Genomic DNA, 8,543 nt, shown 5'->3' on the forward strand with positions numbered 1-8,543 from the left:
TGCTCTCTGCAGCCATCCACAGGTACTCCGGGCCTGACTTGTTCTCTACTGCCCCCTGCTGACATCCCACATTTTTGCCTCTACTATCATCAGATCTCTTCAAAAACCAAAAAAGACAGACAAGGGTGGTTTGGGGTATTCAGGAGAACTAGCACCTCTGGTATGAGGGTTTGCTAAACTCTTTTCAGGGCTGTTCATCTACCTTTGGTGTCTACTAATCACCCAACTCATCTACCTTTGGTGTCTACTAATCACCCAACTCTCATCTGTGGCTTCAAGAAGCTGAAGTGGCCACACCCAAATAACCCATTTTTGCAGACAGGTTGCACTCAAAGCCATCAGTGATTCTGGGGGATGTCTACCCCAAACATGTGAAGACTTCCTTTTGTGAAATGGGCAGATGAAAACAATTTGTCCCAATAGTAACGAAGATAGCTGGAACAAGAGCTTAAGCAGATCTCAAAAGCCGCCAAGGTCATCCTCAGCATCTTGGGCCATTTCCATTCATCCTAACTTTTATCCTGCCACTGGACTTTAGTGATTCTGGGAGAGAGTGAGGTTGATGACTTTGTGCAGTTCTGCCTCCCTTAAATCCAATTCATAGTAGCATGTGATATCACCGGTTCTCCTTGAAGATTGAAGGACAAGCAACAACAACTATGTGGCTTTTTTTATTCAATTTACTTTTTAGTCTTTAATTTTTTTTCTGAGGGATTTGAGTTATTTAGGAAGAGCTCTTTAAGGGAGCTTAGATTTCGAAGAAATGACAGTAATCAAAGCCTTCTAGGCATGGGTGATAATCTGATCAAAAAAGCATGGTCCAGCCAGTCTTAAAGTCATAGATACTAGGTCAAATTAGTGAAAGCCTCAGACTTAGATCAAATGTCTTTAATTGATTTTGATTCCCTCTGAACTGCTCTGTGAGTTTAGTCTCTTATTTGACAGTGAGAAAATTATTTGTAATTCTTCAATTCTTATGATGCCTATAGTGGCCCATCCAAATCATTACCCCCGAGATATTCAGTTAGCAAAACTGGAAGATCAAAGCAGAGAGTGATATTTTGTCCTCCTTGTAACAAAAATTCTACTTGACTTCTAATAATTGTGGCATTTATTTAAAAAGTGCTTTGATGTTTACAAAGAACCTTACAAACATCAATTGACAGGCATTTATTAAGTGCCTACTATCTATCAGTAACTTTGCTTGACTCTGAGGATACAAATACAAGTGAGACAGCCTCTGTCTTCAAGAAACTTTTTTCCCCTTTTTTTGACTTTCGCACTAGGGTTAAGTGACTTTCCCAAGGTCACACAGCTAGGTAATTATTAAGTATCTGAGGTCACATTTGAACTCAGGTCTTCCTGACTCCAAGGCCGGTGCTCTATCCACTTTGACACCTAGTTGCCCCCTTCAAGAAACTTTCATTCTACTTGGGGCATACAACTTGCATACAGATTATAAAATTTAAAAGATTAAGCCAAAATATATTTAGTGGAGGTCACCAACAAGAAGAAAGATCTCTCTCCTTTTTTAAAAAATAATTTATTTATTTTTCTAACTACTGCAATGGTAATTTTCAACAATCTTTTTCTGCTTGTTTTTGAATTTTACATTTTTTTCTCTCTCTCCCTTCCTTCCCTCCCTCCCTCCCCCTGACAGAATGCAATCTAATATAGGCTCTTTGTGCATATCCATGTTAAACATAGATCCATATAGGGGCAGCTAGGTGGCACAGTGGATAGAGCACCGGCCCTGGAGTCAGGAGCACCTGAGTTCAAATTTGGCCTCAGACAATAATTACCTAGCTGTGTGGCCTTGGGCAAGTCACTTAAACCCATTGCCTTGCAAGCCACTTAACCCCATTGCCTTGCAAAAGCCTAAAAAAAATATATATATATAGATCCATATTAATCCTCTGAAAGAAGATTCAAATCCAAACAGAAGAAAAAAAAATTAGAGAGAAAAACAACATAATACATAAGATTTTAAAAGTGAAGATAGTAAACTTGGGTTTGCATTTAAACCCCACAGTTCCCTCTCTGGATATGAATGGTATTTTACATCACAAGTTTTTTAAGAATTATCTTTGACTATTGTACTGCTGAAATGAGTCCATCACAGTTGATCAAGACTCGATATTGGGGGGCAGCTAGGTGGCGCAGTGGATAGAGCACCAGCCCTGGAGTCAGGAGTACCTGAGTTCAAATGTGACCTTAGACACTTAATAATTACCTAGCTGTGTGGCCTTGGGCAAGTCACTTAACCCTATTGCCTGGCAAAAACTTTAAAAAAAAAAGACTCAGTATTGCTGTTAGTATATACAGTGTTCTAGTTCTGCTCATTTCACTCAGCATCAGTTCATGCAAGTCAAGGGGAAAGGTCCCTTGAAAGACCTAGCAAGCTGATTGAGTTTTCAAGGAGAGAGGAGGTGGGGGCTATTGAAACACTTTATATGGGTTGAACCCAAGTAAGTTGGAGAAGGCAAGAGACAATAATCTAGGTGAAGCATAATAAGGGCATGGACAACAATGGTTATGGTGAAAGAAGAGAGAAGGGGAAGGGAGACTGAAAAGACAGAACAGACAAAATTAGGAAATTAATTGGAAAAAATAAGTAAGACTAACAAGGCCAAAATGATCAGACTGATAACCTGGGTGACTGGACGAAAATTGTGTTCTAGGTAGAAATAAAGAAGGAGAGACAGATTTAGGAGAAAATATAATGGATTCTTTTTTTTAAACCTGTAGAATTTGAGACATCTATGGGATATTCAGGAAAGATTGTAAAGTAGGTTTTCAAAATTTAGGGTTTCAAAGAGAAGGGAAAGAAAGGGCATCATTTACAGAGATGATGACTGATCCAGGATATAGGGAGGAAAAGGAACATTATAAGGATGGGAAAGTGGTAATGCTAGGTTATAGAAAGCCTGGAATGACAACTTGAAAGTCATTGAAAGGTTTTGGTGATCCCGGACACACAACCAAGTCTGTGCATAAGGAATTTTTCCAACAAGAGATATATAAGTAGAAATAAAAAACAGCATTTTTTTCCTAACCATCACCAGTAAATTGTCCTAGTAAGCAAAAATTTGCAAAGTTGAACCTGAATCATGATTTAAGAAACATGAAATTATTCTAAAATCTCAATAAGCTATTTTATATTTGACAATGTATTTGTCAAATGTATTTGACACAATATTTGCCTCACGACAAGGTCAAATGAACAGTATTTTCCATTTAATAGATGAGGAACTGAGATTCTGAGAGATAAAGTGACTTGCATGTGGTTACAGAGCCAGTGAGTTTCACAGGCAGGATGTGAAACTAGGGTTTCATGATTCTAAACCCAGCCATTTTGCCTTTATCATGAAACTCTAATCCAGGTTAATTCCAGACTCAGAGCATGAGCTAGAATGAAAGGGGAACCAGAATAGCTTTCAGGATCAACCCTGACACCACCCTAATCTATTGAATACTCTTCTTCTTCCCCATACTACCCTCCAAGCTTAAACCAGTGTTCCTGGCTGACCACCATTTTGGTCTTCAGTGGAAAAAATAGGATATAGATTATTTAAAATGATCCCCTTAGAGCTTCCAGGAAGTGAACTAAGGGTGTGTTGGAGCCAGCTCTTACTTGTTCCAGGTTGTTCAATTTTCAATGTGATCATTTACACCTCTGATATCTCAAATATGACAAATCAAGGCATGATTTATTGTTTTGCTAATCATCTATATTTATAAAAATGAGGGAAAACATGCTAATAATATAGTTAAATTAAATATCATGAGCATGTTTTTTTCCTTCCAGAAGAGGTGGTTGTTAAACATTTTTCAGCACAAGTTATCCTAAACTTCCAGATAATCCTAGGGAGGAGATGGGAGAGAATAGAAAGGATTCTTTGATTCTCCTTTCCCCACCCCATCACCCAGTCCTTTACCTACCCACAATAGATCAAAGAAAAATCAGGTAGTCCTTTCTTGTAGTATGTTCCTTTTCCAGGAAGGTGCTTTCCCTTCATAGTTGGGTCCTGAGAAGCTCTACCAATACTCCAAATGTCACTGTGCTAGGACCTCCATGGGGTTTTTTTTTAGTTTTTTTTTTGCAAGGCAAATGGGGTAAAGTGACTTGCCCAAGGCCACACAACTACTTAATTATTAAGTGACTGAGGCTGGATTTGAACTCAGGTACTCCTGACTCCAGGGCCAGTGTTCTATCCACTGTGCCACCTAGTCACCCCTAGGACCACCATGTATTAAGAAGAATAGTGAAATGAGTAAAGGATTTAGAACCAGAGGACCTAGGCTTGAATCCTGACTCAGCCACATATTCCAAAGTCACCTGTATGAAATTGAACAAATAGCTTTTCTAGACCTCATTTTTCCTCATCTGTACAATGAAGGAAGTTGAACTAGATCATTTTTAAGATCCTTTCTAGCTCTAATTATCATTCTAGGACCCAAGTTTAACAAGATTAACAAGTTAACAGCCTTTCTGTCTTCACTTGAAAATCACACAAAATGGAATTTTTCCCCCCATTAATTACATGTTTCATAGAACCTACTGTACTGGTTTCATTATGAATTATGATGATCATTACTTAGGATGCCACCAAAGTTTCAGACAACCCAACCTCTTCTAACACCTATCGACATAAAAATACATAAGTGCAATATCTACTTAAAGCTGGAAGCCAGTTACTTCATTTGAAATGTTTTTCATCAACCCTACTGAGTCCTTAGCAAAATCTAGTTTTGGTTGGAAAGCTCAGGATAGAGACCTCTGCTTTGACCTATTCTCATCACTGATGGCCATAGTTCAGAATCTCTAAAAAGTAGTTATCAGTCAATAAGAGATGACTTACTTCTGGATCAGTCTGTAAAATATGCTCTATCATCCAAGAATTGATGCTTAAAGGCAAGATCTTCCTTAATGAGCAAAATAACTAGATTTTCAGTTGTAAAATAAAACAATTTGACAAAAATTGATGTTTGAATCCTATAGTCAAGTTGGACTCAATAATAGGCAACCTGACACCACTACTAAAAACTCTTAGACCCTATAACCAAGAACCTTTTCAGACAGTTTTTTTTTTATGTTTTGGTCTCCATTGAACACGGTTTTGGCAAATTAAAATGAAAAAGCAAAAGAAATATAAAAGAATTGGTAATGAAGGAGATAACAAACTGTAGTATATAAATAGGAATGTCTTGGAATATTATTGTGCTATTGGGAGTGACAAAAGAGACTATTTCAGGAAATCCTGGGAAATATAAACTGATGCAAAGTGAAGTAAACAGCATCAGAACAATTTATACAAGGACAATTCTAAAGAACAACTTTGAAAACTTAGTCCTCTGATCAAAGCAATGACCCTCAGGGAGCTGTGATGAAACACATTAGTTACCTCCTGAGAAGAGGTCATGAGTTCAACAGTAAAGAAAGAGGCAGGTGTTTCTGGAGGTGATCATTGTTTGGATTTGCTTTTCCTGACTATACTTGTTGTCTTTCAGGGTTGATTGGCTTGTTTGTTTGCTTGACTGTTTTTAATGAGGTTAAAGGGTTCGAAATAGTATGCAAAAGAGAGAGAGAAAGACACACACACAAACACAGCCATCGAAACATTTTTTAAATACATATAATAGAAAGAAGCACAGACTGGTATGACAGTTTTGAAAGTAATTTTGAATCTGTTATAAATATTTTTTAAAAGCAAGTAGAGACTCAGTTTCATATGTTCTTCTATGCATATGAAAATACCCACTTTTTTTTTTTAACAGAAGAGCAGGGACTAGAAACTCAGATTTTTTGAATGTTATTTTATCTTTTCAATTGCATGCAAAAATAATTTTCAACATTCATCTTTTTGTAAGCTTTTGAATTCCACCTTTTTCTACTTCTCTCTATTCCCTTGCCCCTCTGTTGACATATAAGTTATATGTGTACATACAAAAACAATAACATTAAAAAAAGAACATTCTTTCATTGCATCATAATTAAATACTTTAATCTTTGCACAGATCTCATCAGTATTCCTTTCAGTGATGCTGATTTCAACTCATCTATGCCTGTTCATAATATGGTATTTTTGACTCTATTTTATAAGTACTCAACAGTATGTGTTGGGTATGTGTGTGTGTGTGTGTGAATCAACATGGTAGGGACTTTCCTCTGGTTCTCCTGATATGGTTTGTGAACCAGAGGAACACCTTGGTTTACCCATCTGCTACTCCTCACTCTTGACACATGACTGGCCCACCTTTCTTTTATAGTCATAAATCTCTCCAAAGACATTCTTTAAGCTGTTTCTCCTGCAGCCAAATTAAATAGCTAGCTGAATAATGCATTTTATTGGTACCTGATAAGAGATGATATACTCTCATTTCTCTATTTGTTTAAGTGTGCTTGGTAAGTAATTGTGCTGTATTAGGTCACAACCATCAATCAAAAGACCAGAGCTTTATGCAACAAATGCCTTAGAAATGCACCAGTGAGATCAGCTGGGCTGGCAGAGTGCCATACTATTAGGAGACACACCCTTTCTCTAATAGCTTTTCCTCACCAGGAAAGGAATCTTTACTATAGATTCAAATTTCAGAAGAAAAAAAATCTTAAGAGATTGTGGTGACATTACCCAAGATGGGGAATTTCATCTCTAATAAAATTCCAGTAATAGAGGGATGTGTCATGTTCAAGGAAACTACATTGGTGGAGTTCTTACCAACAAAGAGATTTGGGAGGGTTGAGATTGGCCTTAGCAGAAGTTTCATTAGAAATCTTTGTGGAATTCAGAACATACTAATGGAACAACTGGCAGGTACATGGACAGGCCTTCAATTTGGTTCAAGGAGATATTGTTAGTTTCCTTCTAATTTCTTTTTTTTAATTATGTAAATATTTTGTTTTCTAATTACATACAATGGTAGTTTCTACCAATGGGGTTTTTTTTTACAAGGTTTTGAGTTTTACAATTTTTCTCTCTCTTTCCCTTCCCTCCCCACTCCTCCAACAGTAGGCAATCTGATATAGGTTTTACATCTGCATCCATATTTGTAGATCAAAACTGAACATATTGTGAGAGAAGAATCAGATCCAAAAGAAAGAAAGAAAATATTAGAGATAGCAAAGTTACATAATATATAAGACAACTTTTAAAAGTTGAAGATATTAAATTTTTGGTCTTCATTTAAATTCCACAGTTCCTTCTCTGGATACAGATGGTTTTCTCCATCACAAATCCCCTAAAATTATCCCTGATCATTGCACTGATGGAATGAACAAGCCCATCAAGGTTGATCATCACCCCATGTTGTTGCTAGTGTATATAATGTTCTTCTGGGTTCTGCTCATCTCACTCAGCATCAGTTCAAGCATGTCTTTCCAGGTTTTTTTTGAAATCCTGAGCTTCCTCCTAATTTCTTTCTTTCTTTCTTTCTTTCTTTCTTTCTTTCTTTCTTTCTTTCTTTCTTTCTTTCTTTCTTTCTTTTTCTTTCTTTCTTTCTTTCTTTCTTTCTTTCTTTCTTCCTTCCTTTCTTTCTTTCTTTCTTCTCCTTCTTCTCCTTCTCCTTCTCCTTCTTCTTCTTCTCCTTCTTCTTTTTGGTTTTTGTAAGGCAATGGGGTTAAGTGACTTGCCCAAGGTCAAACAGGTAGGTCATTATTAAGTGTCTGAGGTCAGATTTGAAGTCAGGTCCTTCTGACTCTAGGGCTGGTGCTCTATCCACTCAATGTAACACCTAGCTGCCCCACTTCCTCCTAATTTCAATGGGAAAGTCGAGAATAGGCTAAGCAGTCATTTTGATGACAAAGGAAGCTGAAGGTTGAATCACAGCCTTCAGCATTGAAAAGGCCCTTGGAGGTCACCTGGTTGAACTCACTCATTTTATACATGAAGAAACTGAGAAGCAGAAAATTCATATTAATTCTTAGCAAAGTTGCTACAATGAGGGCAGCTAGGTAGTGAAGTGGATAGAGCACCTGCCCTGGAGTCAGGAGTACCTGAGTTCAAATGCGACCTCAGACACTTAATAATGACCCAGCTGTATGGCCTTGGGCAAGACACTTAACCCCATTGCCTAGCAAAGAACCTAAAAAAAAAAAAAGTTGCTACAATGACCTATGACTTCAGATTGTCAGGTGAGTTATCTTTCTCTGAAACCATGCTGTCTTTCTAACAATGGACTTATTCTTACCATAAGGGAGGTCCTTCCTCTCCCATCCAATATAATCTTTCTCAAGAAAAACCTTAGCTTCCTCTTCCGTAGAAAGGAAGCCCAGACTAGTGTGGCTCAGAGCCCTACCTATTAACACACTCTCACCGTGTAAAGATGGTTTCAGCATGGTTGTTGCCAGAGGCACAAAGATAGACTGTCAAGGTCCATTCCAGCCTCAGGATCTAGTCAGCTACTCTCCTAATGATTTTTACACAGAACCTGTTCTTCAGACTCAGCAGGATGTCAACCATTAGAGAGATAACCCTTCACCCTGTCACAAGAATACATCTCCTCCAAGAGATTCTAGAAGGACGTGGTAACAAATCATCAGGCTC

Source organism: Macrotis lagotis, chromosome 7, assembly GCF_037893015.1.
Source record: "Macrotis lagotis isolate mMagLag1 chromosome 7, bilby.v1.9.chrom.fasta, whole genome shotgun sequence".
Lineage (NCBI taxonomy): Eukaryota > Metazoa > Chordata > Mammalia > Peramelemorphia > Peramelidae > Macrotis > Macrotis lagotis.